Raw genomic sequence first — 9,216 nt, 5'->3', positions numbered from 1 at the left:
GCTGTTAGTCGAGGGTTAACTATTGACCAAGACAGGAGAACTCCATTGTTTATCTTCAAAAATAAAGTGCCCTGGGAACATTTACCCCATCTAAGCAGACAGATAGGGAACATCTCCGGGACACCCGCACCAATCAACCATACCACCCCGTGGCCCAACATTTCAACTCCCCCTCCCACTCTGCCGAGGACATGGAGGTCCTGGGCCTCCTTCACCGCCGCTCCCTCGCCACCAGACACCTGGAGGAAGAACGCCTCATCTTCCGCCTCGGAACACTTCAACCCCAGGGCATCAATGTGGCCTTCAACAGTTTCCTCATTTCCCCTTCCCCCACCTCACCCTAGTTCCAAACTTCCAGCTCAGCACTGTCCCCATGACTTGTCCGGACTTGTCCTAGCTGCCTATCTCCTTTTCCACCCATCCACTCCACCCTCTCCTCCCTGACCTATCACCTTCATCCCCTCCCCCACTCACCCATTGTACTCTATGCTACTTTCTCCCCACCCCCACCCCCCTCTAGCTTATCTCTCCACGCTTCAGGCTCACTGCCTTTATTCCTGATGAAGAGCTTTTGCCCGAAACGTCGATTTCGCTGCTCCTTGGATGCTGCCTGAACTGCTGTGCTCTTCCAGCACCACTAATCCAGATGCAGCCTTAGCTTAACATCTCATCCAAAATTCATAGAATATTTGTACTGGCAGAGCTATGAAGAACATCCAGTCTTATTTGAGGGGTCTGCTGACCGTCAGATCTATGTTTTGAACTCTTTAAATTGCAATATAAAATAGGCATTAGATAATTCCTGTTTGAACTGGACTCCAAGTGTCTTGTATTAACTGCTTCCCTCCTACAGTGTACATTTGGAGATTTAGACATTGATAACCCTGTATTGCATTAGTTAGATGTGTAAACGTGAAGGTCATACAAAATATTAAACTGGACTGAATATTTATCAATAGATCCACAAAAAAAAATTAGTTCTGTCTAGATCTCAGTCTTCCTTTATTCTCTATCTCCCTTCTCAATTCTCCTTCGCGTGCACAATACTGATTGACAGATGAATGTCAGAATTGGCCTAAATGAGATATCAGATCTGACATTTCCCTTTAACTCATTCATTATTAACATGTCATTTGGCATCATTTTAGAAGCAGACCCTTCATTCCAGTGATATGCCAGATGGTATTATTAGAGCAGTTGTGTAGCACGTAACATCAGGATGACAGGGAATAAAGTAATACATTTGAAGAGGATTTCTCAGTAAATGTTGATATCTTGAAAACTTTCTACAGTAAAAGAAATGGTTAAAAAAAACATGTTCTTCCAAGAAAACCACTATTGCATATGTTTGAGACAAGGTAAAGAAACCTCTATTGTAACAATTAGTTTTAGACAAAGGGTATATCATTAATGAATGAGAATTTCTCCTGCCTAATCTCCCTGCCCATCAAACACTCTCCACACCAAAATAACTGTCCTGTCCTCATTTCCAAATGTTCCATTAAACTCTGCCAACTCTACAGGTCAGTGTTCAAGGTTTATTTAAATCACATACTCCATTGTTGCAAGAACCATGAAGGTGTTGGTAATTCCTTGTAGTTTGATCAGGCTTGTTTTTGATCGAGCCTACACAGCGATCTTCAATTCCCACCTCTCACATCCACTTAAAACGTCAGCAACCATTGATGGAAAACTAGGAGAGTCCACTGGACGTGTCTTTGACACAAACCAACCCATCCTCTTGCCTGATTTCATTTTCAAACCAACCTTTAAATGAGAGCCTAACAATTTGCAGATGATGAGAAATTTGGAAGCATTGTAGACTGAGGGGAACACTGTATACTGCAGAAAGGCTTAGGCAAGTTGATGGAGTGGGGGGATGGGAACAGATGAAGTTCCATATGGATTTTGTAGGATGAACATGGAGAGATAATATAAATTGGGGTGGCACAGTGACTCAGTGGTTAGCACTGCTGCCTCACAGCGCAGGGAGCCAGGTTCGATTCCCACCTCTGTGACTGTCTGTGTAGAGTTTACATGTTCTCCCCGTGTCTGCGTGGGGTTCCTCAGAGTGCTCCGGTTTCCTCTCCCATTCCAAAAGATGTGCTGGTTAGTGAATTGGCAATATTAGGTGGATGAGTCAGGGATAAATGTAGGTAAATGAGTCTGGGTGGGTTACTCTTTGGAGGGTCGATGTAAACTTGTTGGGCTGAAGGGCCTGTTGCCACACTATAGAGAATCTAATCTAATCAAACTTTCCTGCCCAGCACTTCTTGTTGGTGGCATTCCCATGTATCTGCTCTTATCTTTCTAGGTGGAAGTAGTTGTTAATTTGGAAGGTTCTGTGACTCTGTGCCTCTGTGACTGTCTGTGTGGAGTTTACATGTTCTCCCCGTGTCTGCATGGGATGAGGGTAGGGCAGTTGATGTGGTATACATGGACTTCAGTAAAGTCTTTGATAAGGTCCCACATGGTAGGCTGAAGGAGAAAATGCAGAGGCATGGAATTGAGGGTGATTTAACAGTTTGGATTAGAAACTGGCTTTCTGGAAGAAGGCAGCGAGTGGTGGTTGATGGAAAGTATTCAGCCTGGAGTCCAGTTACTAGTGGTGTGCCACAAGGGTCTGTTTTGGGACCACTGCTGTTTGTCATTTTTATAAATGACTTAGATACAAGCATAGGTGGATGGATTAGTAAATTTGCAGACAACACTAAAGTCAGTGGAGTAGTAGACAGTTTGGAAGAATGTTACAGGTTGCAGGGAGATTTGGATAAACTGCAGAATTGGGCTGAGAGGTGGCAAATGGAGTTCAATGCAGCTAAATGTGAGGTGATGCACAGGAAGGCAGAGTACTGGGTCAATGGAAAGATTCTTGGTAGTGTGGATGTGCAGAGGGATCTTGGAGTCCATGTACATGGATCCCTGAAAGTTGTCACCTAGGTGGATAGTGCTGTGAAGAAGGCGTACAGTGTGTTAGGTTTCATTGGTAGAGGGATTGAGTTCCAGAACCGCAATATCATGCTGCAACTATACAAAACGCTGGTGTGGCCACACTTGGAATATTGTGTACAGTTCTGGTCACCCCATTACAGAAAGGGTGTGGAAGCATTAGAAAAGGTGCAGAGGAGATTTACCAGGACGTTGCCTGGACTGGAGGGAAGGTCTTATGAGTAATGGCTGAGAGATTTGGGTCTGTTCTTATTGGAAAGAAGGCGGCTAAGGAGGGATTTGATAGAGGCATACAAGATGATCAGAGGATTAGATAGGGTAGACAGTGAAATACCTTTTCCTAGGATGATGACGTCAGCTTGTACGAGAGGGCATAACTACAAATTGAGCGGTGATAGATTTAAGACAGATGTCAGAGGAAAGTTCTTTACGCAGAAAGTGGTAAGGGCGTGGAATGCCTTACCTGCTAATGTAGTCAACTCAGCCACATTAGGGAGATTTAAACAATCCTTAGATAAGCATATGGATGATTTTGGAAAAGTGTAAGGGGGATGAGCTGAGAATAGTTCACAGGTCGGCGCAACATCGAAGGCCGAAGGGCCTGCTTTGCGCTGTATTCTTCTATGTTCTATGTTCTAAGGTTCTGTCCAATTACTGCATTGCATTTTGTAGATGGAACACACTGTTACTACTGAGCATCGGTGGTGGAGGGAATGAATGTTTGCAGATGTGGTGCCAGTCAAGCAGACTGCTTTGTCCTGCATGTCTTCAAACTTCTAGAGTATTGTTGGAGCTTCAGTCAAGTGGGGACTTTTCTATTACCTTGACCTGTGCCTTGTAGCTATGGATGGATTTTGGGAAGTGAGCTACCCACTGACATCTGATCTGCTCTTGTAGCCATTGTACTATGGGCTTCCTCTTGGATTGATGTTTTACCACAAATGTTCCTCTGGGAGCGATATGTTTGCCTCAGAATTGTTCACTCACAGGATGAGGTGTTGAACCAACATGAGGGCTTTTGAGGAAAATGATGATTATATGATTTTAGCTCATTATTGGAGCTTAAGATTGGTGATTGTTTTCTATTGTTTCTCTTTGATCAGAAAGGAAATCATTTCCTGCTGACAGTTACATATGAAAGTATGATCAATCATCACCTCAGCTCTGAAAAGGTAAACCCTAATTTTAGAACAGCATCCCATAGTTTTGGACTCAGCCACAAGAGGAAATATTCTTTCCACATCCACTTTGTCAACAACATTCATGGTCTTTGCACTTCAATGTAGTCAACCCCCAGTCTTCTAAACTCTTGGGGAAACAAGCCCAGACTGTCAAACTTTCCTCATAAGGCAATCCACTTCCTCTAGGTATCAATCGAGCAGACCTGCACTACTCTCCAATGCATTTACATTTTTCCATAAATGAGGATACCAAAACTGCACTCTGTTAGACAACGTCTTGAAAACAAACGCCCTGCATAACTGAAGCATGACAACTACTTTTAGGTTAAATTGCATCCCATTAGCCATTTTGATCACATGCTGAACTGCATACCACCATTTTTGTGACTCGCACACTCAAACACCTCAATCTCTCTGCATACCAGAATTCCTCAGTCATTCTCCATTTAGGTAGTAACCTGTGTTTTCGTTATTCCTACCAAAGTGATCAGTTTTGCATTTTCCCACTTTATAGTCTATCTGCCTGATTTTTGCCCATTCACTTAATCGATCTGAATCCCCCTGCAATTTTCATGTATCTTCCTCACAGCATACTTCTCCACTTTGCGTTATCTGTAGATATTTGCCATGACGTGGAGGTGCTGGTGTTGGAAAATGTCAGAAGTCACACAACATCAGGTTATAATCCAACAGGTTTATTTGAAATCACAAGGTTTCAAAGTGCTGCTCCGAAATTCCATCCTGTTTTCAACCACAAATCAATCTGTTGGACTGTAATCTGGTGGCGTGTGACTTCTGACTTTGTAGATAGTTGCTGCAGATATTTTAACTCATTTCGCAGATGGCAGTGAGGCAATGGAGGACTCTCAGTTATATCTTTTTATTCTTGAACTATTCAAAATGGCACTGGATTGTGGCAACAGTTGAACCTTTTTACTGTAGTATTCACTATAAAATGCAAGTTCTAACAGTTCATTAATTTATTCAATTTTTAAAAATACACATGAAACATCAGCAGAAAATGGTATAAAATAAAGCCATCCATTTGATATTGTTTTATAAACAAATCTAAAAGGTTTTTGCTGAACCTAAGCTCAGTAAGAAAACAAGATTTGCTGGGGTTGGCCTCATGCATTAGGCTTCAGCACTGAGGAACTGCTGAAGTAAATTCTGAAACCATTTGTAACCTTAATGCCTCAAATCGCAGCTATCAACAGTGAGGTAGGGGTGTGGGATAGTTTTAAAATAATCCCTTTCCAAAAAAAAAATTCTGCCATTTACAAAAAACCCACTGGAAAAATGTTTTTTTTTTGGTACTTTTGACACCCAAGTTATAATGCTGAAATGGTTTAATCTGTGTACTATGTATTAATCAAAATGACCATTTGAAACACTGACAGGGAGTCAGAGATGACTGTTGAAGGTTACTACTTAATCTTGATGCACATTTCATTTGCTCATTTTATTAAACATGTCACTTGGCTGTGTTTTTACTGGGTAAAAACAAGGACTGCAGATGCTGAAAATCAAATACTGGATTAGTGGTGCTGGAAGAGCACAGCAGTTCAGGCAGCATCCAATGAGTAGCGAAATCAACGTTTCGGGCAAAAGCCCTTCATCAGGAATAAAGCCTGAAGCATGGAGAGACAAGCTAGAAGAGGGTGGGGGTGGGGAGAGAGTAGCATAGAGTACAATGGGTGAGTGGGGGAGGAGATAAAGGTGATAGGTCAAGGAGGAGAGGGTGGAGTGGATAGGTGGGAAAGAAGATAGGCAGGTCGGACAAGTCAAGGAGACAGTAACTGAGCTGGAAGTTTGAAACTAGGATGAGGTGGGGGAAGGGGAAATGAGGAAGCTGTTGAAGTCCACATTGATGCCCTGGGGTGGAAGTGTTCCGAGGCGGAAGATGAGGCGTTCTTCCTCCAGGCGTCTGGTGGTGAGGGAGCGGCGGTGAAGGAGGCCCAGGACCTCCATGTCCTCGGCAGAGTGGGAGGGGGAAGTTGAAATGTTGGGCCACGGGGCGGTTTGGTTGATTGGTGCGGGTGTCTCTGAGATGTTCCCTAAAGCGCTCTGCTAGGAGGCGCCCAGTCTCCCCAATGTAGAGGAGACCACATCGAGAGCAACGGATACAATAAATGATATTGGTGGATGTGCAGGTGAAACTTTGATGGATGTGGAAGGCTCCTGGAGCCTCCTAGCAGAGCGCTTTAGGGAACATCTCAGAGACACCCGCACCAATCAACCAAACCGCCCCGTGGCCCAACATTTCAACTCCCCCTCCCACTCTGCCGAGGACATGGAGGTCCTGGGCCTCCTTCACCGCCGCTCCCTCACCACTAGACGCCTGGAGGAAGAACGCCTCATCTTCCGCCTCGGAACACTTCAACCCCAGGGCATCAATGTGGACTTCAACAGCTTCCTCATTTCCCCTTCCCCCACCTCATCCTAGTTTCAAACTTCCAGCTCAGTTACTGTCTCCTTGACTTGTCCGACCTGCCTATCTTCTTTTCCACCTATCCACTCCACCCTCTCCTCCTTGACCTATCACCTTCATCTCCTCCCCCACTCACCCATTGTACTCTATGCTACTCTCTCCCCACCCCCACCCTCTTCTAGCTTATCTCTCCATGCTTCAGGCTCACTGCCTTTATTCCTGATGAAGGGCTTTTGCCCGAAACGTTGATTTCGCTGCTCGTTGGATGCTGCCTGAACTGCTGTGCTCTTCCAGCACCACTAATCCAGTATGTGTTTTTACTGGTAGAGAGCCTTAAACTACATACATCAAAACAACTTATTATTGAGACTGAGGACACTCCTCCTAATTCCAGATGCTTGCACTAATTAATTGAAATAATAATAATTTCAGCAACAGTTCTAAACTTTGTTTTCCACTCCACCCAGAAGAAACCATCACAGCTTTGGAAAGATCATTAGTGGGTTTTTTTCATCCCCATGGAGTTGAAGGTGGGGCTTCTGTTACTCCTGGGGAGACTGTGGTAAACAAGAAATGTCTATAAACAAGACCCTTTCTGAAATATGGTTTATTTTCGCTTAAAAGAAGCTACCTCCAGGATTTGCTTGAGGCAGTTCTCCTTTCTTGCCTCTCCTGGGGTTGTCACTTTCTTATTTGGGCAGGGCACCTTTGACAACCAACACATAATCGTATCTGAAACCCGATAATGAGCATTGAGCACTGCCGGCAGTGGTAGTAGAATCAGATACATTAGGGACATTTAAGCAACTCTTGGATAGGCACATGGAAGGTAGTACAATGAACGTAGGTTAGTCTGATCTTAGAGTAGGATAAAAGGTCGGCATGACATCGAGGGCTGGAGGTCCTGTACTGTTCTATAATATTGTAGGCTGCATCACAAACCTGAGCCTGCCCTCACTTGATAGACATACATATACTGGATCAATCAAGAGACTGTAAACGTGAATGATTTTCTATCCTTTAACCCAGTAGCATTATATCTAGTTTTAATATCCTGACTGCTCCCCACCCCCGTTTAGCCAATCACGTTCAGCAAACCTCAAAGGTGACACCCTCCTCGTTTGGACATAATTATTCCCCGCAAAACGTTGCGGAAGCTCAAAACAGGCTCCAGTGCAAAAACAGCAACAACATGATTTCAAATATGCCTAGACGCTCCACAAATTGAGAAGGAAAAGAAAACACCAAGCTGAAGACTAAATGTTGAAGCGGGAGGCCACAGTGCGGGGGTGGGGTGTCAAATCTGAGCCAAAGAGAAGTCATTTTACAAAGATCTTAAAAAAGGGGAGGGGAAAGATGAGAATTCCAGAACAATCCTAGATATTCCCTATGCTTCATAACCTACCCTATTGCATTAAGTAGTTTCTGATTCTGAGGAAAACAGTAACTAACCATCACTTTGTCTCCAACCTTTTTCTTATCCAATGTACTTTGACATGATGTACCTCTGAGGTATAAAGTATTTTTCTGTTAATCTCTGTTTGCAAGCCTCCAACCCCAAGCCCCTATATCTCCATAGCACACACATGCCCTAATCAAAGTCATGAAGGCTTTCTCTGTAAATTGGGTGAATTAACTCTCATTTTCCTTACTTCAGCTGCAACTTCTGTTGATTCTGTCATGCTCCAGTGGCTCTTCGCAGTTGTCTAACTAAATGGGACGCCTTCATCTGGTTCTATTCTGATATATCCAAGGGTGACCAGAGCATCTTTACTTCAGTCTTCACTTCCAATTACCTACAGAACCCTTTACATCCTTTATCTTCGTGCTGTCTACCAGCCAGCTTACCTGTAGACACACTGCTGCTGAAAAGCCATTGAAATGAGCACTCATAACTTTCAATCACGAGACACGTGGTCTATGGCAGTCAAATTTAACTTTAGTGAGTGTGTTACAACAGACAGAAGTAGAGTGACCCCAAAATTTGGCTTTATACTGATGTCACCAGCACTAATATGGGATCCTCAGCTGAAGCACCATCACTTGAAAGACCCTCTTTCCAAATATGTTGCCAAGCCTGTTGAGCTGATGCAGTATTTTTGGTTATTGTCTTAGAATTCTGGTGCCAGGTAACCTCTGAAATTTTAATTGCTGAAGAGATTGAACTGTACCGAACACTGGGGAAAAGGTCTGCATTTAATTATCAGTTATCGTGGTCCATTTCAGTTTTGCTTAGAGCATTGGGCATCATATTCGGCTGTTATCTCTCACTGGTGATGCCAGGTGGGTGCACTGAGCTAAAATGCTGAGGTTCTCTTTTTCCAAGCTTCCATCAATAAGAAAAGACTATCATTTTCCCAGGTAAAGGTCAGTAGGTGGGCCTTTATCCAATACACAAAGAGAGGCATTTGAAAACAAAACCTTTCCAACTGCAAACCATGGCATCAGATAGAATGTCAACTTCATTAACTTCAACGGCAAGTAAAATGAGACAGGGTGTAAACCCAATTCTGTGCCCAAAGCCGTCACTGGATTGTTTAGGTTAGAATTGCCCCTAAAATCTTGAAAAATCGTAGGAAGAGGAACATAACATTTCCATTAGGGATAATAAAAGCAAATCTAAACACATTCTCCTTAAAATTATGAGCTTTTTGT

The sequence above is a fragment of the Chiloscyllium punctatum genome, chromosome 4, assembly GCF_047496795.1.
Source record: "Chiloscyllium punctatum isolate Juve2018m chromosome 4, sChiPun1.3, whole genome shotgun sequence".
Taxonomy (NCBI): Eukaryota; Metazoa; Chordata; class Chondrichthyes; order Orectolobiformes; family Hemiscylliidae; genus Chiloscyllium; species Chiloscyllium punctatum.
The sequence above is the reverse complement of the archived record's forward strand: the minus strand, read 5'-3'. Positions refer to the sequence as shown.